Source organism: Plectropomus leopardus, unplaced genomic scaffold, assembly GCF_026936395.1.
Source record: "Plectropomus leopardus strain MGB_pleo_1.0 unplaced genomic scaffold, ASM2693639v1 Contig39, whole genome shotgun sequence".
Classification (NCBI taxonomy): domain Eukaryota; kingdom Metazoa; phylum Chordata; class Actinopteri; order Perciformes; family Serranidae; genus Plectropomus; species Plectropomus leopardus.
The window spans coordinates 1,860-25,949 of NW_028274713.1; the positions used below are offsets into that span (position 1 = coordinate 1,860).

At 40.5% G+C, this 24,090-nt stretch overlaps 1 long non-coding RNA gene across 1 annotated transcript in view; it reads right to left on the reverse strand.

The window, feature by feature from the left end:
- Nucleotides 1–506: 506 nt before the first annotated feature.
- LOC148185416 (uncharacterized) overlaps nucleotides 507–24,090 on the reverse strand; it is a 35,070-nt gene continuing 11,486 nt past the window's right edge. The window contains exons 2-4 of the long non-coding RNA XR_015775976.1: nucleotides 9,552–9,803; nucleotides 9,421–9,448; nucleotides 507–563 (exon numbers count right to left, since the gene is read on the reverse strand). This is a non-coding gene — a long non-coding RNA (uncharacterized LOC148185416). The remainder of the gene's footprint in view (nucleotides 564–9,420; nucleotides 9,449–9,551; nucleotides 9,804–24,090) is intronic.

Here is a 24,090-nt window from a genome sequence, read left to right on the forward strand (position 1 = left end):
GACACAGACAGAGAAGAAGCTCATAGATCAGGAACTAATACATTACAGGGATGTGGGGCTGAGGACATCTAATGCTAACAGCTAGATGAAATTGGCTGCATTTCACTGGAAGCAGGAGATTCCTATTTGGAATTAATAACCATGTTAACTATTCTAACTTTACAGGGCATTGTTTGACATTTCTTTTAAAGAGTCAACATCCCTGGCATACAGCACCTTAGCTTTGCTACAAGCTAGCTACTTCTAAAGCTAACACTACATGTAGGTTCTGTACCTTTTGTAACCGCATTGTGAGCTCTGAAACCACACTGAGCCATTCCTTGGCTGGATGTGATGCCTGTCCTGTCCAAATGCCATAAAACACAAAAAGATCTTTGTGAGCATTCAGGCACAGACTAGGTCAGACTTGCAGCTGGAGCTCTGGCTCTAAGCTGGATGTGAGAACCAGATGAGGTCTGTCAGGCTGTCCTATCAGGTAATATTTTTCCTTACCTTCATAAATACTGCCCGCTTTCCTGAGACTCTCTGACTCTCCAGTCACCACCAGAGCAGAGGAAGTGGATCTGCAACAAGCATTTTAATGTTAAGGTCAAAACTTTTTTTTAAAAAAAAGCTTTTATATTAATCATTTAATATACCTTATCAGTTTATGAAGTGGTTTGCCATTCACTCTGAAGATGAAAATCCTTAAGAGATAAAAGCCTAATGCTGGATGCCAAATTAGGAACTGAGGGTCCAATTATTTGCTTATATAATGATGAAATGATCACTTGGTGGTCACATATAGGATGGAGATTGTACACCCTGTCTCTGCTGAGACAGTCTACATTCGTTGCTTAACGTCCTGCAATGGGGTTTAAAGTTCTCGAAAAGAGGACCTTGTATTGCTGTTTCCAAAAGATCCATAGTTAACTTTAATTGTCAGCTGAAACCTTACATTTAAAAGAAATCAACAGTCTGGTGGAAATTCCACACATAGCGGAGAAGCAATCAAGTCAATTTTAAATCAAGTCAATTTTATTTATAGAGCCCACTATCACAAAACATGGCTTGCTTCAGAAGGCTTTACAGCATACGACATCCCTCTGCCCTTAGACCCTCATATCACCTAAGGAACAACTCCCAAAAGGAACCCCTGTAACGGGAAGAAACCTCAGGAAGAGTGGCAGAGGATGGTGAGGATCCCTCTTCCAGACAGACATGCAATCAATGTCGTAAATAACAAATGAAATACAGTCATGGCAAAAAGGAAAGAGAAAGAGAGAGGGGAAGAGAGGGGGAGAGAGTGGGAGAGAGGCACAGCAATAATGGAAACAGATGCATGTCATATTACAATAACGATAGGTGTGAAATTACTAAATGCACTCTGTGATGATATTGTGGGTGTTGATTAGTCTCATGTGTATATTGAGAGTGGAAGTGTCCAAAAGCATGATCACAGCATTGGCGCAACTAGGAACAAGACCATGATCAGGGCGAGCAGGATAGCAGATATCCCTAGTAAGTGTTGTCCCTAGATCAATGACTAACTTGTTTGTCCAGGATTCACATTGCAACCAGCCAATCAGTAGCAATTGTAATGTCATTTACAGTGCACCATGCAGTTATCCGCCCATGAAGAGAAAAAAAACCCGCTAATTTCAAAGTCATTCAAGCAGCAATAGCAGGCAGAGATTTGCTCAGATTTTCAGCACATTTCATTACTATATACTTGACTGCTGTTGGATCTTTTTAATGGGAAAGGAAATGATTGAAAAATAGATGTTACAGGACTTGTATTAACATTGGCTCTTTCTGCTAAGCTAAGCTAAATGTTAGCTCTACCCGCTAAGCTAGGTTACGCATGACTAAAATGCAGCATCCTTTAAGGCTACAAACTGTTTGGGGGTTGGGAAATTATTATGTATATAACCTTTGTGGATTGTATATAATGGGAAATAAATGTGTAAAAAAATGATTTACAGGACCTGTGGCAACATTAGCTCTACTTGCTAAGCTAAGCTAAATAAAGCTAAACAGGCTAAAAGGCATCTTGCTGGTAGCATTAGCTAAGCTTAGCTAAGCTAAACTAAGTAGGCTTGAATGCAGAATCCTCTACACATTGTCTTGGGGTTGGGAAATTGTTGCCATGTATTTACACTCTGTGGTTTGTATATAAAGGGAAATAAATACATGTAAAAAAGATGTTGTAGGACTTGGGTAATGTTAGCTCTACCTGCCAAGCTAAGCTAAGCAGGCTAAATGGCAGCTTGCTGATGAAATGTTTTTCAGACATTACTTACCATACCTGCATCTCAGCGATGTGTGTGTTAATGCTTCTTATTATTTCAATTGATTGCATAGGCAACTCTATGTATATACATTATGTTATGTAGGCTATACAAGCCAGAGAGGTTAAATACATATGAATAATTCCCAAACCCCAAAGCAGTGTGTAGAGGCAGTTTTGCCTTTTAGCCTGCTTAGCTTAGCCTGGCAGGTAAAGCTAGCAGCAAGATGCAACATCTATTTTTCAAACATAAACAAATTTGCTGTGCAATGTAGGTATCCTATAGTGCACTATATAGTGGATGGAATTAACTACTGAGAATTTGAACACCATCACAAAATGGCAAACACACTATGAAGTGCACTATATCCATGATAGGGGACATTTTTTAACACAGCTATTGAGCCAGGCACAACACTTACTTGGGGATATGAGCCCCATGCTGCCTTGTGTGGATTATGGGCGTCACTCTGGTGCTTGGGCACAAGTTGGCGTTTTCAATAGTTGCGGTACAGAATGGTTCACAAATCTTCTTTCTCAGGGTGATTGTAAAATAAAACGTGAAAAACACAATCTCTTCCACCCATTGACTGTACATAAAGATGGACGATATGCCCCCACTTATCCCTGCTATGCCTAAGTGAGGTTAAAAATCCCAGATACAGGTGTTGCTGTGGTGCTTGCTATGGTGATGTCAATGAGAGCTGTGTTCCGCACAGTAGCAATATCCGCAGTTGGGGAGTTCCCACCAAAACATCAATCTGACCAACCTGTGGTGGACTGCCTTGGCATGGTCTCTGTAATTCTCGAGTTCCCCTATGCAAGTGGGGGACACGTCAAGAGAGTAGTGTCTGAAGTCTAATCCGCTGTCTTTGTTTTGCCCAGATAAAAGTAGATATCATCCTATTCCATTCATTAAATTGCTTTGGTGGTATCTCAATTGACAACGACTGGAAGAGGTACAGGAGTCGAGGCACCACGTTCATCATAACAATGTCTATCCGATTGTACATATTTGTCGGTAATAAGGACCAGCGATTTAAGTCTGTCTTGATGTCAGCTGTTATAGGGGTATAGTTGTGGTCATAAATGGTAGTTAAGTCCTTTGGTATTTGTACTCCAAGGTATTTCATAATATTATTTGTCAGTTTAAATTTACATGTTGTATAGATATTTTCATGTGGACTCAGATTATAGGTTAGAGTTTGGGTTTTATGTAAATTTAATTTATAGCCAGAGTATGAGCCAAATTCTTCAAGTAGGTGTAACAATTTGGGGAGACTTACTTTGGGGTTGCTAAGGGTCATAAGAATATCGTCCGCATATAGACAAATTTTATATTGTGTGTTTCCAATCTGTACACCAGTTATGTCCTCATCCTCTCTTATTGCCTGAGCCAATGGCTCAATAAAAAGAGCAAAAAGTGTAGGGCTAAGGGGGCACCCCTGACGACAGCCCCTCTCCAGAAGTATTGTATTAGACAGGGACCCGTTAATTTTTATTCTGGTTGTAGGGGAGCAGTATAGGGAGTTCAAACATCCAATTACCTGATCATTGAAGCCGAAACGTTTAAGAACCAAATACAAATATTTCCAACGAACAGAATCAAAAGCCTTTTCAGCATCAAGGCTAATGGCTATAGATTCCCTGTCGCTACTTCTCATCCGATTAATAAGGTGGAGGGCTCGTCACACGTTGTCTTGGGTTTGCCTGTACTTCACAAAGCCAGTCTGATCTGGGTCTATCAGATCTGGGACGATGCCCTCCATCCTTTTTGCTAGTATTGATGCATATAATCTGTAATCCATGTTAAGCACTGATATGGGTCTGTACGAGCTACATTGTGTCTTGTCCTTACCTGGTTTGGGGATCACTGAGATTATAGCTTGTCTCCAGGAAAGCGGTGTCTCTCCGCCCCTCAGGACATAATTAAAGCATTTTTTGAGTACCGGTACAAGGATTTTTCGAAAGGTTTTATACCATGTCGCAGGGTAGCCATCAGCTCCTGGCATTTTACCTGTTTTCAATCTCGATATGGCTCTATTAATTTCTTCATCCATAATGTCTTGGGTCATTATTTTATTTTGCTCCATACCCACCGATGGTAAATCTAAAGATGATAAAAAATCTGACACAGCTACTGATTCAGCTACCTGGGGTTGTGAGTATAAGTTCTTATAATAAGTTTCAAATGTGTTTTGAATATCCTCCAGTTCGTGACACATTCTATCAGTCTGTAGGTCTTTAATTTTGTGAATAAATCTCTCTGCCAATTGTTTGCGCATCCTCCATGCAAGCAGTTTTTAGATTTAGGCCCATTTTCATAGAATGATTGTTTGATAAATTTAAGTCTTTTTTCCATTTGATTTTCGCATATGTTATTCAGAGTTTGTTTTGTGTCTCTGATTTGGTTTAGGACATCATTATCATTATACTTCATGTGTCTGGTTTCCAGGGATTTTAGTTTTACAGTCAGATCATTAATTTGTTTCTCATTTTCTTTCTTCTTACGTGCTGACCACATTATTAGTTTGCCTCTGACAACAGACTTGGCCGCATCCCATAATGTACTGGGAGACACCATCTCGTTATCATTAAACAACATATACTCTTCAAATTCTTTCTCTATATATTTTCGGCACTGGGAGTCATTTAAGAGGCTAGTATTTAGACTCCACAGGGTCTCTTTAGGTCTGTTATCTAAATGCAGTGTCAAATATACCCCGGCATGGTCTGAAATATCTCTTACCCCTATGTCACATTTTAAAATCCTATGCATGTCAGTTTTAAACATAAAAAAATAATCAATTCTTGAATACATACAATGCGAGTGGGAGAAGAAAGTAAAACATTTATCTGTCGGATGTAATTACCATACATCCAACATGCTTATTTCTTTAAGCATTTTTTTGGTGTATAATGCTTCAGGTTTTATATTTTTTGTTCTACTTGTAGAGTCTAAGGTGGGGTGTAAATTAATATTCCAGTCACCTGCGCTTATCAGCACACCTGATGCTTCTGTAGTTATCATGTTAAACACCTTTTTAATTAGTCCTTTATTAGTTCCTGATGGTCTATAAAAATTAAATAATGTTACTTCTTTATTATCAATGAAACCTTTAACCAATAAGTAACGCCCTTCTTTATCTGTAATTTGTGAAGAAAACTGGAAATTTACTCTGTTCGAAATTAATACTGCTACACCCCTTGCATTCCCTTTCTCAAAAGAGGAGTAAAATGAGTTCCTAAATCCCATTTTACACAGTTTCCCATGTTCAATATTTGTTAGGTGAGTCTCTTGCCAGAAGATTATATCTTGCTTCTCCCTTTTCATTTTAGCAATGGCCTTACTCCTCTTGATGGGATTATTTAGCCCATTAACATTAAGAGTGATCACTCTGTACTCTTGATGATGCATTTCAGTTGATGGAAAAAGAAAAACAAGTTTATCTTAATAGTTAAACATCCATAGATGACCAGAACAACAAAACATCTGCCTGTGTACCAAAGTAGAACGTAACATATGAACCTAACATACATAATGAACATTCGTAACTTCCATCCTAGAAGTGTAGTTTCAACTTCTAATTTGGGAGGGGAGTCCCTTAACCTAGAAGGTGCCTCTCCCCGTGTCACCCATTCTCTCTGACAGGATAACATCAGAGCAGTGCACGTAGAGAAATAAACATTGGCTCCCAGACATGCAGTCAGTTTAACTGGCAACGGTTTAGAATAGAGAAATAAACCTGATCATGCTATACAGTCTGGTGTGGTATTGGCTGTAATAGTCTTACCGGTCTCTGCAGATTACTCAGTTATTCACAATACCAAAACCTCTCATGAAGCCTCCTCATTGCGACGAAACCCCTTCAGTTTGTCCTGAATATGTTTGAGGCGGACCTCCTGCTGCCGGCGTGATTTTGGGCCAGCTGTTTCCCACGGAGTTTGTTTTGATCCCGTCGGGGGTGCACTCTCTGCGTGGGGGTCTGCTCCGTGTCCGTCCGGGATAAGTCCCCTCTTCCTCAGGTCCTCAGTCGTCTCCTCCACGTTGTTATAGATAACTGGCCCCGTGTCAAAAAACACTCTGAATTTTGCTGGGTAAAGCATCTGGAAACGAATGCCCTTCTCCTTGAGAGCTTTTCTGATGAAGGTGTATGCCTTTCTTTTCATGTGTATTTCTGTGGGGTAGTCCTGCTAAAAAAACACTCGTTTTCCATTGTAGTGGATCTCCTTTTTTCTCCAAGCGGGAATGAACACCTGCTCTTTAGTTGTATACTCCAGGAAATATCTGAGCACGGACCTGGGGTTGGAGTCTTGCGGTGGTCTGGGTCCCAGTGATCGGTGGCAACGCTGAATACCGAGGGGTGGTGAGAGAGAGTTCATTTTTGAAAAACTGCTCCAGAAAAGTTTTCATGTTGTCCCCTCGGCCCCTCTGCAATACCATGGATCCGGATGTTATTCCTCCGGGAACGTGCCTCTAGGTCCGTTAACTGGGCTTGAATGGATTTTTGGAGTTCAATTGTGTACATTAACATCTCCGCATGCTCGGCGTGACTTTCCTCCACGTCAGCCACTCTCTGCTCCGTTGCCTCAACTCTATCCGTTATTTCTTTTAACTCAGATGAAATGCCGTTTAGGTTCGTACACATTTCTCCTCAGAAGTCCACCAGCTCGCTCTTGAGTGTCCCTATTGCCTCGTTCAGGTCTTTTTTCACAACCACAAGAACTGCCTGTATCTCGTCAATTATCTTCGTTTGAATAGCTTCCATAGCCTCTTGCTCAGCTAGTATGCTAACGTTAGCTGTATCCTCACTTTCTGACGGCGAGTTATCGTCTTTTCCAGGGTTTTGTTGTGAATTCTGTCTGGTGTGTCTTTTCTTTCCCCCTGTCATGCTACATTGATAACTTTTCTGCGTGATTATCCAGGGTTTTTTGGGGGAAAATAAGGTCGTCTGGGAGCCGCCGCTTTTGCTGCCATTTGCTTCTCGCCATACGGAAGTCTCCCAGCCAACAATTTTAAATTGTTGGCTGGGCAAAAGAATGAAAATGTCTTCCCAACAGGAGGTATGATATTGCTAGAGCTTCAGTGCCACCACTTTCATTCATTCAACACCCTGATCCTTTTTTGCACCTTTTCTTTTCTTCAGTTTTATAAGAGGAGCCACAACAGCTCACCAGAGCTTTGCTTAACTTTAATTTTTGAAGCCATTTTCTTTTTAAATCTTTGACGCTTTTCTTTATACCAGTTTTTGGTCAGTAAAGACACTTTTGCAATTCGTTTTAAGTAAACTCAAATTAACAATTTAAAGGGCATTTGTCAGACCAACGGGACTACTTTTGATTATTTCTGCGAGTTTTAATTGAGAAGGACACTCCGTGATTCGCCGTCAACTCTGCCACAGATCTAGAAGCAACACCTGCTGCACAAACTGTCAGCATCCGTTGCCTGCTCTTAAAGACTTTGTTTAAAGACTTTTACCGGTTCGCTGAGGCGGACACCGAGGCCAGTTAAAGACTGCCACACACCGACTCCACCTGCCCGGCCGCCGCCGCCTTTCAGCAGGTCACCTCGTCTAGAAGAGGCAGCGCAGCAGCTCTCCACTGGAGTGAAGCAACGACCTGGACCTCTCCGGAGAAGTCTAATCATGTCGGCAAAAGTAGGCAGAATAACATCTTCTAGTGATCAGAGTTGATGTCATATAGCTAAGCTTTAATGCCAAATTTCTAATTCTATTTTACCGTTCAGCACGCATCCACGCTTTAGAGAGTCACATATTTCTACCCACTATCATCCATAATTAATCATGTACATCACCTGAACATACATCACTTAGGTTCCCTTTCATTTGTTCACTGTCCTTTATATGTCATACTACTTCCTCTATTTACTCATCATTTTATTAGCCTAAATAAAATATTTAATTTATTGCCAAGTCGTTGTCTGTGAATATTATTTCATGAGAGAAACAAGATCAGTGTATACAGGATAAAGGGTACAGATTGTGAGACTGATTGAAGTGATGACATGTTCTGAAACTGTCATAATATAAAATTTTCTCCTAAATGGAGAATGGTGCCCCTTTTCCTTTAACGAGTGCAAAATCCAAATTCTAACATAGTTATTGATAACCGCAACATAATATAGCAGAAAATGTAGTCAGACAGGGGAAGACCAAGAAACTAGAAAATATTTTTATATTATAAGTAGTAGTATAGTATTAAATATATAACTTCCTAGGATCAAACAGGGGTATCATATGGTACTGTTTAGTGACAGATCTATGATTATGAGTGTCATTCTCTTCCACCAACTGATTTAATACTTTCCACTCTCTAAAGTAAAAAAAAACAAAACGTTATTATTTCTTATATGTGAAGTATGTGAAAACATAGTGTGTGCATTAGTGCATGAAAGTATGGGACAAATCACGGCCCACTTTGATCCAGTCAGGAACAATGCATTTTATTTGACATTACCAGACAATACGGTATTAACGTTATATAGTATGGATGGCATTCACAGACTGTGTATATAGTCTATGGTGGCAACCTGTTTCTCTCTGTAGGTAAACTGTACCATTGGTTTCGCAAACAATATGTTCAAGGTACACTGTTGTTGAAGCTACACATTTAGCTTAGCCAGGTTGTTGGTTACAGACATAGACAGATCAATAGCTCCATGAGGACATTTTAGAACATGATAAATTAAGTAAATTAGTTAAATATCTATTAAAACTGAAGCTGTATTTACTGAATTCAAGGTGAAAGACTTTATTAAAGAACTGCTGTTGATGGTTAGCAACCGAGATTACCATCCATAGAAAGTCAGTGTGAGGAATTAGCTTACTGTAATCCTGTAATGAATTAGTTTACTGTAAACCCACCGGAAGTTGCACCCATAACTGTTTATACCTCAGGAATAAGGTGAATTGGACAAGTTTTCAATTCTACTTATATCGGACATGCCTATATGCAAAACGTGTTTATGTATGGCTCTACAACATTACACAGAACGCTGATTTTAAATTCAATAATTAAAATAATTAGTCTTCTTATGTTTTGCTTACATATTTTAGTTTGGTCAAATAAATGTTACTTTCAGTGTGTTATACAGGCTATAATTTATTCCATTCCATTCCATTATAACTTACCCCTCTGGTGACTCCCTGACGTCCATATCTGGCAAAAAAAATGAAGAAAAAAAAAACCCATTACAATGACATCTAGCATAAAACTACTTTTTTAATATATCTGTACCATATTGTGTACATGCTGCATTTACGTGAGCTTTGGCTGTGGTTCAGTGAGGCATTTTGGCCCCTCTGCCCTGTGCTGGTTGGTCTATTCATGCTCTGCCTTGCTGTCTCTTGGGCTGTGTTTGTCTTGGAGTAAAGGTTTGACAATGCTGTGTCTGTAATTCAGTCACTCTTCATCAAAAAAGCCAGAACTCATCTTGAAGGTCCAATGTAATCCCCGGCATGAAACTCCTCCTGCTTATCTTGCTCTATGTGTGACGTTCCATTAGATACAGACACTGAGGAAAGAAATGAGTGATTTAGTATTCAATATAGCCCCATTTCCCTGTATTTACTGAAGAAGCATAGATATTTATCCTTTGACTTTGCGCAGTGTTGAGATTTAACTCTATCTTCAATGCCATGTATGGCTGTACTGAGCCACTCTACTGTTTATGTGAAAGTAATAAAAAGTAACAAATACTGTAAAAATGTTGCTGTAAATATTACTGTATTTCAATTGAAAGGTTTATTGCTGTATTTTAATGTAAAGTATTAAGTTACTGTATTTTCATGTATAGTACTTTTACTGTTTCTATGTTTTATATTGGGGCTTTTTTAATTGTTTATGTTTTTATATGTATATTATTATTTCCGGGTGGGTTTTTTTCAGTTCACAAATAGTTTCATTACCTTTCAACATATCAAAAGTAAATATTTTAAATCACAATTTCTACTGAGAAATTGTAAGCAATATTGTTAGTAATATGTTACTCTGATACAATAACAATCAAATTGCAGTACAGCACAGATACTTATTTAATTTAAATCACAGTCACACACCATTATTCAACATTTAAGCATAGCAGAGTGAAAGGGTCACCAAAATTACTGCAATTCATCCTGAAGGGAGCATGAGCATCTGTACTACACTGTGGTTAGACTAACTATTTGAAGGGAGGGGGGGCAACAAGACACAGGTGTAAAACATTAGGTTGGGGCAGGTCATCACACAGGAGGAAACATGAACAAGGGCAGGAAATGTAGGACCTGAAATGAAACAATAAGACAATAAGAAACTTGACTGTCCTAGTCAAGAGTTGACATGTCAGCACAATCCCTCAAACATCTATAAGTCTGCATACATGGGGGGGGAGCATGGTAATGGGCACTGTTTCTTAGGGTTTAAGGATGTTTCGGGCTTAGACCACACTCAGTACGGAGTTCAGGATTTTCTCCCCTTTGATGCTTTTTATGCACTCTGGCCCTTGATTTACATTCAAAGTACACATCTTAATTGAAAATTTGAAATGTGTACATCAAAAATGTCACAACTGGGGGTACTTCAAAAACTGCTTTCATTACACATGTATTGACTAGTTCTGTATTTATGTTAACAGTTTTGGAATGTAACTAGGTAATCTAATTAAGTGTTATAGGCAGCCTAAGTACAATTTTAAGGCTTGTGTACTTGAGTACTTCCATTTAATGCTATGTTTGTGGGCTACTTCACTCTTCATCTCAGAGGCATATGTTGTACTGCACTACATTTTTGTGACTGTATTAGTTACTTTACAAATTCAGATTATTAATACAAAATATAAATCAACTAATAATTATGATGTATTATTATAGATTAATCTAGGTCCATATTTCATAATAATTAACATACAGGTTATGTTACTCTGAAATGGGGCATTCACTATGGTAAATACTTTTATTTCTGGTTGGCTTTTTCAAGTATATTTTGTTGTTCATACATTTGTACTAGTACTTGAATGATATTTTGAATGCAGAAATTTTACTTAAAACAGTATTTCTGCACTGTTGTTACTTTTACTTCAGTAAAAGATCAGAGTACTTCCATGAGCATATGTTAGTATATTGGAATTTTAAATGCTGTTTTCTTTCACTCATATAGCCTGTTTTCAGACCCATTTGATGCAGTGTAGTGTGTGCACTGTTTACCTCTCCATCAGCTTCCTGTCTGTCCCTGCTGTCACTCTGAGAAGAAAGTCTGTTTACACTTGGAGTTTTTAACATAGCAAAATAAATGTGTGAACTGTTTTAGCTAGAACTAAATCGGGGCTGTGTAAACAAAGAAAAATCTTTTTTTTTTTTATAAGTGATTTTCATTTTTTGCAGAGTATGCAAGTTGAAATCACGAATAAGCCATCCCATGCTTTAAATAACAGTATTGGGGGCCTTAAAACCATAAACTTTGTATATGGGTTGTTTTAGAGAAAAAAACGGCTGCTAGTGGTGACACCACAGTAAATTAGCATACTGGCTTTCTTTGGCTATTCACCTGCTTTTGTTCCTTTTTTCGGCCAATCAGCTGCACGTTAAAGAGGAACCACATGGCTACTTAAACAGCCGCTCCTGCGTTTAAAGTAGGCTAGAAATTGTTACTGCTACTTCTGGAAGCTGTGTGTTTTCATCACTGAATGAAGATGGAGCAGGAAAAACTCATTGCAGAAGAACTAAATCAGGGCTGTTACAGCACAAATATTTGGCAGAAGCCAGATGCTCCTGGTCATACCAACGCCGATCTCACTTCCGATTCTGTAAGATATCAGAAATTATATCTACTGTAACATTTGAAGACAATAAAGAAATAGAAATGGAGAAGATCCGTAACTTTGACTGCAAATGCTACAGAAGAAGAAAGGAGAATTCTCTCCTTGGAACACAGTCGTGTAGCCTTTCTCCAGAGCTTATGTACATCATACAGATGGATTCTTTAGCTTTAATAATTGGACACCTTGAGGCAAACAGGCGTAGTAGTTATTTATGAAATAACTACATCCACCAAGAGGCCTGCAATGAAAAGAAAGCACCCCTGAACTTGTTATCTGATCGAAGGCAATGAAGTCTGCAGGAATACTTTTTAGTTTCTTATGGGGTGAGTTTTCATTAACGTCCAAGTTATCTACGTTACGTTAGTGTTCATTTAAAATCACATACAGGGATTACAAACTGTTTTTCATGCTACAAGCTATCCTTTATTAATCCACCATGAGTTTCATTCATGTCCAATTTATCTAGCTAGCTAGCTAGCTAGCTCAGTATTGTTGTTTTAAAATGCAAATGATACTTACATTGCAACTGTGAGCATCTGCTATTAATTTGAATAACACAACAACCTGATAATGTGCTTGAATAATTTGTGAATAACACACCATGGGTGAATAACACCTTTGGGTGCAAGAATAACACATCTATGGGTGCATGAATAAAGTACTGACTGTGATGCTAATGATTTAGCAACTACCTGAGGGCAGTTTGTATGCATACATCCACAGTCAGGTGACAAGATGCCTGTTGTTTGTTTGCCTTTTCTGACATAATCAAACACTTTGATGAGAACAGGGAAGACCACGGTTAAGGAAGAGGGGCTCACAGCCACTGCCAGCCAGGATCATCAGCCGTGAACAGATCGACAGAGCTGTGGAATTTAAAAAAAAAAAAAAAAAAAAAAACTACACAGAAGACAATGCCATCATGCTGCCTTGTTGACATCCTGGGCATGGGGATTGGGATGAAGCTTCACTCCACACTTAGCATCCACTTCCTGATTGCTGGGCAGACCAAATTTGCCCCAAAGCCACAGGCTTTGGACTAATCAAGCAAGCATTCATGAGGACCAGAGTCAAAACTTTGGCAGACATCGCTAAGGTTAGTTTATTTTATTTGACTACTGTAAATATGGTAAATGGCAGGGGCCCTTCTGTGCGGAGTTTGCATGTTCTACCCGTGTCTGCGTGGGTTCTCTCCGGGGTCTCCGGCTTCCTCCCACAGTCCAAAGACTGTGGGACCCTTACGAGGACAAGCAGTTACAGAAAATGACTGACTAAATTTGTAAAATATGCATTTTAAAAAGTCATGAAAAGAATTAATAGAATAGAATTATTTTGATTGCGGTCCTTGTTGTCAACTGGTAGTAGAAAACAGCCCTCCAGAAAGTCACCTCAATATCCCACAGCTTGTTGGAATTGCTGATGGCAGAGTGATAGTCAAGACCTTCGACTGGAAGACGCATCTGAGTCCCTACTTCCGAAAGCTCCCACAGATCAAGAGTTATCAGCACTTCAGGTATTTATATTCAAACTTCCACATTGTGTACATATAAAAAGTAGTGAGCCATGTTTTAAATATCCTGTTGTGTGCTTATAGTCCAGGGGTCGGCAACTAAGTTTGGCCTCGGGCCAAATTTTTCTGACTAACTCAATGGTGGGCCAAAATTACATTTTCATCAGGCAAACCTGTCTTTTCCACAAAAAAATTCTCTCATTTTTCTACATAAACATGATTTAATAAAGTTATTTATATTAAATCAATTGAATTTGTTACACTGTTATTACAATGTCTGCGTTAGGAAACAGCCAGTAGCCTGGTGATAATAAGGCTGCTGTCTGTAATCACACATACTCTGTTAAGACTTAATGCTTAAATAATAAACACTTTTCTGAGCTTAACTAACTTATTCATCATTTTAAGGTCATTTGCTGTAATGATTTGGTTTCCGTTGGTAACGCAGCCTATTCTCGCGTGACGTGATGCTGTTATTGTTTTTTTTTTTTCTGCGATAACGCGATAACGTGAGACATTAGTTAGCTAGCTAGCAAGACAAAATGTCATTGTCCAAAGCAGTCAAAAGGAAAGTCGACAGCGAAGGTAGGACGTATAAAGAAGAGTGGAGAGAAAAATATGCATTCATCCTACCTGATTTTATGAACGCCAAGCCAGTCTGTCTCATCTGCAATGAGGTTGTTGCAGTTTGCAAAGAATATAATATCCGAAGGCACCACGAGACTAAGCATGGCAACTTCAAAGCTGCATATCCACTCCAGACAGAGGCGCGAAGGCAGAAAGTTAACGCACTGACAGCTGGATATGCACACAGCAGCAAGATCCTGGTTCGAGGACTCACGGCGCAGCAAAAGGTGACAAGTGCATCCCTTAAAGCGGCATGGGTTCTAACCCGGCACAACAAACCATTCACTGATGCAGAGGTTTTTAAAGAAGTGATGGTGGCAGTTTTGGAGGAGCTGGCTACTGATAAATCAATGGATGGCGTGATTACCTCAGTGAAACAGGTGCCTCTTTCTGCGAGGTCAGCTTCCCGGCGCATAGACGCACTGTCGGATGCTGTGCATGGAGTCATTATCAGTGATCTGAGTCAGGCCGAATACTTTTCTCTGGCCATTGATGAGAGCACCGACAACACAGATGTAAGCCAGATGTGTGTCTATGTGCGATATTTTGATGGAAAGGAGTTCAGGGAGGAGTTGCTGTCTCTAATTCCACTAGAGGGGAACGCCACTGGGGAAGTTATATTTACCAAACTGGAAGAATTATTCAAACTCCATTCATTGTCATTTGAGAAAATCAACCTCATTGTGACAGATGGGGCACCTGCCATGGTTGGTTGCCACAGAGGTCTGGTGAGCAGAATGAAGGAGATCGCGCCCCAAATGCATGGATTGCATTGCCTTATTCACCAGAGTGTCCTGTGCGCCAGGCTCAGTGGAGAGCTAAAGGGCGTTATGGATAAAGTAATGCGTGTCATTAATTTTGTCAGAGGTACATCAAGCACACAGCATCGTCTTTTCCGACAACTTGTGGCTGAGTCAGAGGAGGCCATTTATGATGACCTGCTGCTTCACAACGACGTGCGCTGGTTAAGTAAAGGCAAAGCGCTGGAGCGCTTGTGTGCGCTACTGGATGAGGTTAAAGCCTTCCTGAGATTAAGCAAGATACGAGCTGCAGGCGACCACCTTGCCTTTCTAGAAGATGAAATGGCCATGTCCAACGTTGCATTTTTAACGGATATTTTTGGCCACCTGAACCAGCTTAACATGCAGCTACAAGGGAGAGATAAAACCATTGTGGACCTGGTTGAAAAGCTGGAATCGTTTACCAAGAAACTGGAGTTGTTCCAGTCAGACATATCAAGTGGAAGGCTCTTGCACTTCACTACACTAAAATCACAGGGACGGGGAAAAGTGACAGGGCTGATGGTTGACTTCGTCAAACAACTACGAGCCAACTTCAAGTCCAGGTTTGAGGACTACTCCATCCCGAGGGACATCATCGCTTTTGTCCGTGACCCACTCACTGTCCGAAGTGCGGATTTCTCCTCCCTGGCTAAAAAAATCATCCCCTCGTTGGATGAGGCCGCATTTCAGCTGGAGCTTATTGATTTTCAAACAAGCTCCCTGGTCAGCGATGCGCTCAGAGCGCAATCCCTGGAGGATTTTTGGATCGCATGCTCAGAGGAGTACAGGTGGATTAAGAAACTTGCCTTTTATGTACTGACGATGTTTCCCTCTACCTATACTTGTGAATCGAGCTTTTCTTCAATGAACGCCATCAAGACGCATGCGAGGAACACGCCTAACGCGCAAAATCTGGAGAACTGCTTGTGGATTAAACTGACATCCATGTCGCCAGACATCCAAAAGATTGTGACTGAAGGGAGATGCCAGTTTTCCCATTAAGTGAGTAGCCTTTTAAGTTTTTAATAGTCATATTATTGCTTGATTTTATTTAAATAGTAATTTCTTTTTTGCTTTTTTTGCTCTGTAATTTCAGGAGCACAGCGCATGTCCCAATTTCCCACCACAAGCCGGTGTGCGTCCAAAGTCAAGCAGAACTTTTTTTTTCTTTTGTTTTAATTTATTTTATTTATTTGATCTTTGAGCTAAGTTTGTTGTTTGTTTGAATTCAATGAAACAGATTTTGCATTATGTCTGTTGGAGTGGCACACAGAGTTTTTTGCCCTCTTTTTTCTCAGAGCGCACATATGCCAAATAAGTTCCTACCTGAAGTCAGTGTCTTGGCTGAAGTCAAGCAGATGCTGCCTTATTTTATTTTATCATATTTTGTCAGTTCACGACTTTTGATAGCAAATACATATATCTGTTTTTTTTTTTTTTTTAATCAATGTCATCTGGTGGGCCAGATATTATTGGCCAGGCCAAATTTGGCCCCTTGGGCCTCAGTTGCCGACCACTGTTATAGTCTGTCACAGCTTTGATGCCAGCAGACCAGGTGTGGCGCTTGCTAGGACTCACAGTGATGCAGAGCCTGTTGAGTTTCAGCTACTGCGCAACCCAGGAGTTCTCCCCCCTGTTGACAGTCTTCCTGTCCTGGCCCCACCTGGATTGACCATGGACAGGCAGACCTATCTGAAAAAATCAGGCCATTCAGGTGTTCTGACGAGGCAAAAGACATCACATGCCCAGCGCCAAAGGTCATAGCACAGAAGAGTAAGCAGAAGAGGATGTGGGTGTGATATTACCATTTTGCGTGCATATTGACTGTGATGGACAGAGTGGTTTTACAGCCATGTTGTGAGGGAGGAACTGATGTTGGAAAGGAGAATATTGTCCAAGGTCTGGAAAATATTGGACTCTACTTCACACCCTCTCCACAATGTGCTGATCAGCCACAGGAGTTTATCAACAGACTGATCCATCCACACTGCACCACAGAGTGACTTAAATGTATTTTATTTTATGTAAAATTAGAAATATTTGAACAGGCAGAAACGGTGGATAATCCTTTATGGCTGCACTTAGAAGCCTCAACTGTCAAAAACTTCTCTCTCCCTGCTCTTTTGTTTTCTTGGCTCTTCTCATATTGATAAGATAACTAAGCAAAACTTTACATTGAACGATTCAATGCGAATATTAAATCAGATAAGAACTGCCTGCCAAATTTGTAATGCATTTATCTATGCGCCCATATGCCAAAATCCTTCCTTTGAACCTGGTCAATTAGATCTGGCGTTTACAATCTGGAGAGAGAGGGTATTAGAACATTTCTAGATCTTTACATTAACGGCCAGTTTGCTTCCTTTAGGCAATTGAGAACTAAATTCAGCCTTCCAAATTCACATTTTTTTCGGTACCTGCAGGTCAGGCACTACGTTAAGGAAAACCTCACACAGTTTGAGTCCTCACCCACCATTCATCCTTTTCTAGAGAATTTCCAGCTTCCTCCTGATTCCAAGCAACTAAAATTTGTAAATTATTTTACTACTTCAGTTTCTTCAGATCATATTAGGGAAGCCTGGGCACACGATTTGAAGAGATATCGGCAGAGTTCTGGGAAGAGGCAATGTCTCGGGTCCATTGCTGCTCTATTAATTCTTGTTACAGGTTGATTCAATACAAGGTAATGCATAGACTTCATTATTCAAAAACAAAACTCAACCTCATCTTCCCGTCAGTGTCTTCTGAGTGTGACAAGTGTTTCTCTGTGGAAGGATCATTGGCACCTTTTCTGGTTCTACCCCACTCTACACAACTTCTGGACTGCAATCTTTGAATGGCTTTCAAAAGCTTATTCCAGGGATATTCAACCAAACCACGACCTGGCTATCTTCGGCTGCTCTACAAGGACTTTTGAGTTGTCGTGCGACATACAGACTGCCCTACATCTATCAGTGGTGGTTGCTAATGTGGCAGGACAGCGCTACATTCCCCACCGTGAGGGGCAGTGTGGCAGACAATTGTGCAAGCGATCCCCTATAAATAGACCCAGTCGGACCTTTCACCTTCCTTCCGCTTCCTCTTTCCTCCTTCACGGAGCCGGCAGCCGTGTGTGGTAGCGTCTTGCTGGTTAGAAGATCGGGTTTCAAAACAAAGGTACGCATGCTCTGTTCTGCTCGATTTATTCAGTGTTATGGGCCTTGTGTTTACTCCAGTTTCACTCCGTCCAGCAGTGTGGTGTTACCGGGGGCCGGGCTGTCTCCCTCGGGCCTGTGTGTGCGCGGTGCGCTTTCTGTGGGTAGGACACTTAGTTGTCTGCCTTTTTATATTAAGCTGCCGATGGTCTGGTGAGGTGTATTGATTATTGTTTTCTCCCAGCCATCGCTGGTGGAGTCTGGGCTGCGGGCTTCCTCTTCCCGCTGTGTGGCCTTGATCCTGCCCTCCGGTAGGAAATGTTTATTGTAGCTTTTGTTATTTTTTGTAATGTTTTATGCCCAGATTCTAATTAGGTTAATTAGTTTATTTTGCAGTCTTGGCTGTCACTTGCCGCTGTGGGCCTCGTTGCTGTTTTGGCTCTTCCCTCTGTGTATTTACTCCCCTTGGTTTGGCACTCTTGGGACTCCAATCGCTTTAATTTGGCGTTCTGATTCGGCTCGTATCTGGCGCCTTTATCTGTCCCCATTAACTGCGGCCCAAAGCTGTGGCAGTACAGCCTGGACAGAAAAAAAGCTGCCAACGCAAGCCAGGAGAGGGCATCTTGACCCTCCCTTTGACTCAGAGCCGTCCCCTCTAGAGACTGATTTTAATTAATTTAGAGTGGCAGACATTTAATTAATTACCTGAGTTTATTCCTTTTCCATTTGTTATTTCTTTCTTCGAATTATTATTGATTGGGTTTGTGGGTTATATTTGCTTTATTGTTTAGAAACCTTTTTGCCCTTATCTTGATAATTTGTGATTTGGAATAGTTTCTTTTGAGTTTGGGGTGGCTGACATTTTGGTTATGGTGTGTGTGAGAGTTGCCTTGATTTCATGTGTTTAATGATGTTCTTTTCCTTTGACAGGTGCTGAGGGCCTAGAGTGGCAGCGGTTCCCCTGGTGGTGGTTCCTTTATCACTTTTTGGTTTGCTGTGTCACGGGTGCGGTGTAGTTTTTGGATCCCTCCCCGTTTTGTTACAGCTGTCGTGGTAAGCCCTAGCCCTGTCCCCTTTTCCTTTTGGTAGCTCCTCATATCACGCCTTATCCTTATTATTATTACTATTATTATTATGATTTATTTAGTCTGTTACTCATTTTAATAATTGTTTAATAAAAATATTTTATAATTGGAAATCACGCTCCTGTCCTGTGGGATTTTTCGAACTGTGTGCCTTTGTTTCAAATTGACAACTGGTAATTGTTAATAATTAGAAATATTTATCTACTTTTGCTCCTTCTAACTATAGTATATTACTATAAGTAAGTATATTACCTTTCTTGTTTTTCATTTTTATTCAGGGGCTTTTTGTAACAAAAGAATTTCCCTCTGGGGATCAATAAAGTAAATTCTGATTCTGATCAGTCTGCTAAAGTCCTTAAGGCAAATAACACTACATTAATATTAACTACATTCATTCCTTTCTCTGGAAACCCCCTGGGACCTCTTCAAAGACCCCCCGAGGCCCCTAATCCTGCTATTGATAACTATTGTTTAAACTACTACAATAGTGTCTGTCCTGTGGGCTAACAGATATCACTGATAGCAAGACCGGTAGGGGGTTGGATTTATGTAAATGTGATGCAAATGAGTAGCCACTGTTACCTGGCTCCCCAGGTAGATGAGAATCTTTCAGAAACTTTGAGGCTGGATTTCTCACAAAACTAGTTTGAGGAGTGCTTACATTCAAATGGCCACATCTTCTTCAAATATTTTCAGATTTCCATGTGTTAGACATCGTTGGAAAGCTTGGACACTAAACTTTCAGAATCTGTAAATAACTTAAAAAGCCCCTCAGGAGACTTGTTCCTGTTTTTTTTTTCATGGCTGGACACATATTTTTCATTGAGGTAGGTGCTTGGCTACTCCTTTTTATTTTTGTTCTCCATCAAAACAGTAAACATAAACTTGAAACCGGGTCTCCCTTACCACTAAACATTCACAGTATCTTACAGTACATATTACAGTAAAATGCTGTCCAGATTACATAAAATGGTTACAGTGTGTGTCAATATAGGTGCGCTCTCTGACAAGCGATCGAAACAGTTGACCAGTTAAGGCTTTGTAGATCGGACTAAAAATCCAGATGTCATCTTGCCATAATAAATGTTAACAACCCCAACAGAGACCAGCACAGCTGTACAAATTGTTGTAAGTTGACTCAGAGAAATAAAAGTCTAAATCAACATATTTCCTTGATTGTCTCCTCTTAACTTGCTCGTACCAACAGCTAGCCAATGTAACATCTGGGTCAAGTGAAAATCACGTTGTTGCCAAAGTAAAGCTGAACCATATCTGGCCGCTGCCATCTTGCTCTGGTGACATCATTCAGAGCCAGAGTTTTTGCATAGTAGCAATATCTGCGGAGGAGAGTTTCAGCTAAAACACCCCTCTGGCCAATCCTAAGAAGCCCCATTAGACACGAATGCAAGGATTGGCTAACACAGCTGTCAGTCATGGCGGAAAATCCCCTTTTTGTAGAATCAAATAATTCATTGAAGTCAATGACAGAAACCATCTTTGGGAAAATATTGACTTGGCGTCTAAGTTTGAGTTTTTAGTTTGGCCTATGTCTAATACACTAACATGGAGGGGCAGGCTTTATGACCTATATTTCAGATAGACACCAGGTGGCAATCAGGATTGAAAAGCTTCACTTTGGGGGAACTGTCATGTTGCCCATCTTCATATACAGTTAATGGTATAGATATATCAGCAAAACACTTGGAAATGCTGAAATGCTGAAAGAAAAGAGGAAAAAGAGAAATATGCTTTGTTGTTCTCTTTCCAAGATGAGCTTATCAGTATCAATGTCAGGTTCAGGTGACTTTATTTATACCCGTAGGTAGATTTGTTTTTCAGTAACAGGAGAGTGCATCCACATTGCAAACATACACTTTAAACACAAAACGTCTCAAGAGAGGCTTTCAGGGGAGCTGAGCCCCCAGAAGCTCCAGGTACCAGATACTTTTTCCTAATGGAAAACCAAAAAAGGTGAGTAGAGTATAGTAGATTAGAGCTGGTACCATGAAGTGGAACAGTGTCATTTCATTGTAAGATAATGCAAGATGTTAAACAAATTGTTGACCTTTGCTCTACTGAGTAGCATGGGACACAGCTGCTACTTAAAACAGAGGATTAGTCACTGTTGTGACACAACCAAGCAGATCTTGTTGCTAGGGAGATTAAACATATGGCTTTTAAGCACTACCACCTGTCACCCCTCATTTGCACCACAAATTAGACATACACACCCAAGCAACAACTGGGCAAAGTGAGTAATTGGCTCAGGGTTTTTACATGCTTTACCATAGGGCATTAGTTTGTTTCAGATTTGTGGAAATTGTCACTGTGGGATTCAACTCTAAGGGATAAATACAGGCGTCCTAAACATCTTATTGGTTAAGTTGTTTAAGAAGCTTTGAAGATACCCTGAGTCAGAAGATATACATCTCCCTCCATGACATGGTACTAAAGATAAAAAATTATAGGAGCTATAAGAGAAGTAGGCCTACTCAAAAGATTTTTTCCCTGAGTAAAATGATCAATAGCACAGACATTTCTCTTTTTTTTAATTTTCTTTTTATTAGACGTTTTAACATACCATATATTCTGCATACAACTGGTACACAATAATTGAGTCAATTTTCCCTCCAAGGCTACATCTTTAAATATGCTGATTTAGCTATTATCTTCCCTCTCATCACTGCCTTTCATGCATCCCATAGTACAGAGGGGGAAACTTCGCCATTGTCATTATCTTCTATATATGTTTGAAGTTCCTTCATTATTTCTTCCTTCATGTGTCCTTGTAATATATTTGAATTTAATCTCCAGATTGTTGTTTTTTTCTCACTTGCAAGACGGACTGTTAAATAGAGAGGGCTGTGGTCTGATAGATCCATTACTCCTATATCACATTTTTCTATCCTATGCCTATCTTTATTATACATCAGGAAATAATCAGTCCTCGAATATAGGTTGTGTGGTGACGAGTAGTAAGTGTAATCTTTACTTGTGGGATTCAGATCCCTCCATACATCTACAATTCCCAGTTCAGACATCAGACCCTTCATTTTTTTACTAATTGCACTTTTTTGTATTCCACCTCCTGAGGAGTCTAGCTGTGAGTTGAGTCTTTGGTTCAGATCCCCTCTAACAATCAAAACACCCTCTGCCTCTGATGTCATCAAATCAAACATCTGCCTGTAAAACTTCCAGTCTGATCCTGGTGGAGCATAGATGTTAAGAAAAGTTATCATCTCACCCTCTAGTTTCCCCTTAACCATGATATATCTACCCTCTTTGTCCCCTGTCACAGACATTTTTTCAAATGAATTCTTCCCCAAGATTAAAATAGCCACCCCTCTCCGGTGTCCTGTTTTGTAGGAGGCAAAAAAGACCCCTTCTTTTTTCATCTTACTTATTATGTTACTCCTTTTAGTTGGGTTGAGCACACCATTTATGTTATATGAGGCTACTTTAATGCAGTTTTTGGCTGTTGTCATTGATCTTCGTTCTCATGCTTTGTGTTTCTCTCCTATTCTCTCCTTCACATTTCCCCCTTTTGCAACAAAAACAGTAACGAACCTTAAACAACATATAACAAAGGTATAACATTAATAACTTCAAACAAGATACTACACAGACTTCCTTAGATGAGGTCCTATTATAGACCCTTGAGCTCTGATGTTCAGTCCGCTCTGAGGGATGTCCTCTGCTCCCTAGGTGCAGAGGGCCCTCGCTGCCATAGTCAGCATCGTCCATAAGTCCCCAACAGCTTTAAGTGCTACCCCGACGTCTTTACCTTATGAGGATATTAGCTTTTCAACTGAAAAATCCGTATAAAACACTGTAGTCTAAATCTTCCCAGTAAGCTCAAAATATATCCGGAAGCGGTCAGTTTTAACTTTAGACTGCAGTTTTACATCAGTTATCCCGTTCTCTCCTTAAGGCTTGCAATTTCTGTTTGTACCCCTGCCGTGTCTCCGTTGACCCGTGTCCATTCTTCGCTCTGCTCCTTGTCCATGTTAACCGTTTAATCCGCTCTATCCAGTTCTCCGCCGGTTTCACGATCTCCACCTGGAGCCCTCGGGCCACCATGTCCTTCGTTGCCTCCTCAGCCGTGTTGTAGATGCGCGTCTCTCCCTCATAAAACACCTGGAGTTTCGCTGGAAAAGGCGTTTGGAAACGTATATTTTTATCTCTCAGTACCCTTTTCGCTTCCGCGTATTCTTTGCGTTTTCTCAAAGTCTTCGCATAGTCATGGTCTAGGAACACCTTTCTCCCCTCGTACATAAAGCCCTTTTTCTGCCAGGCTATCTTAATAAGTTCTTCTTTAATCCGGAAACTTTGTAACTTCATCCCAATGCATCTAGGCGGTGAGTCCTTGGGAAGTTGCGAGACTAGAGCCCAGTGGGCTCTTTCAATCTTCAACTCAAGTGATGGGGTAAATCCAGCTTCTCCCTCAGGAGGTTTTCAACAAAAGTGATCATCGATTGGCGTTGCCTTCTGCACCCTCCTTCACCCCGTGAATCCAAACATTCTCCCTCCTCGCGTGCCCCTCTAAATCCGTCATTCTGATCTCCACCTGCTTCTGCAGCTCCATGAGCTCCCACTGTGGCTTCCTCCAGGTTCTGAGTAGTGCGCTCCTCTGTTTCCTTGATCCGCTTATCAGCGTCATCTATCCTGTTGTTTGTCTTTCTAATATCATCTTTGATTTCTTTCACGTTTTCAGAGTTCTCCCGGCGAAACTCACGTATCTCTTGCAGTATTGTTTCCAGGTCTGCCATGCTTTTAGCAGGTCGTTGTGTTTCTTCTCCTTCTTGGCTCGGTCTCACTGCTAGCTTGGTTGTCCCTCTATCACCTGTTGACTCCGCTAGCTCATCA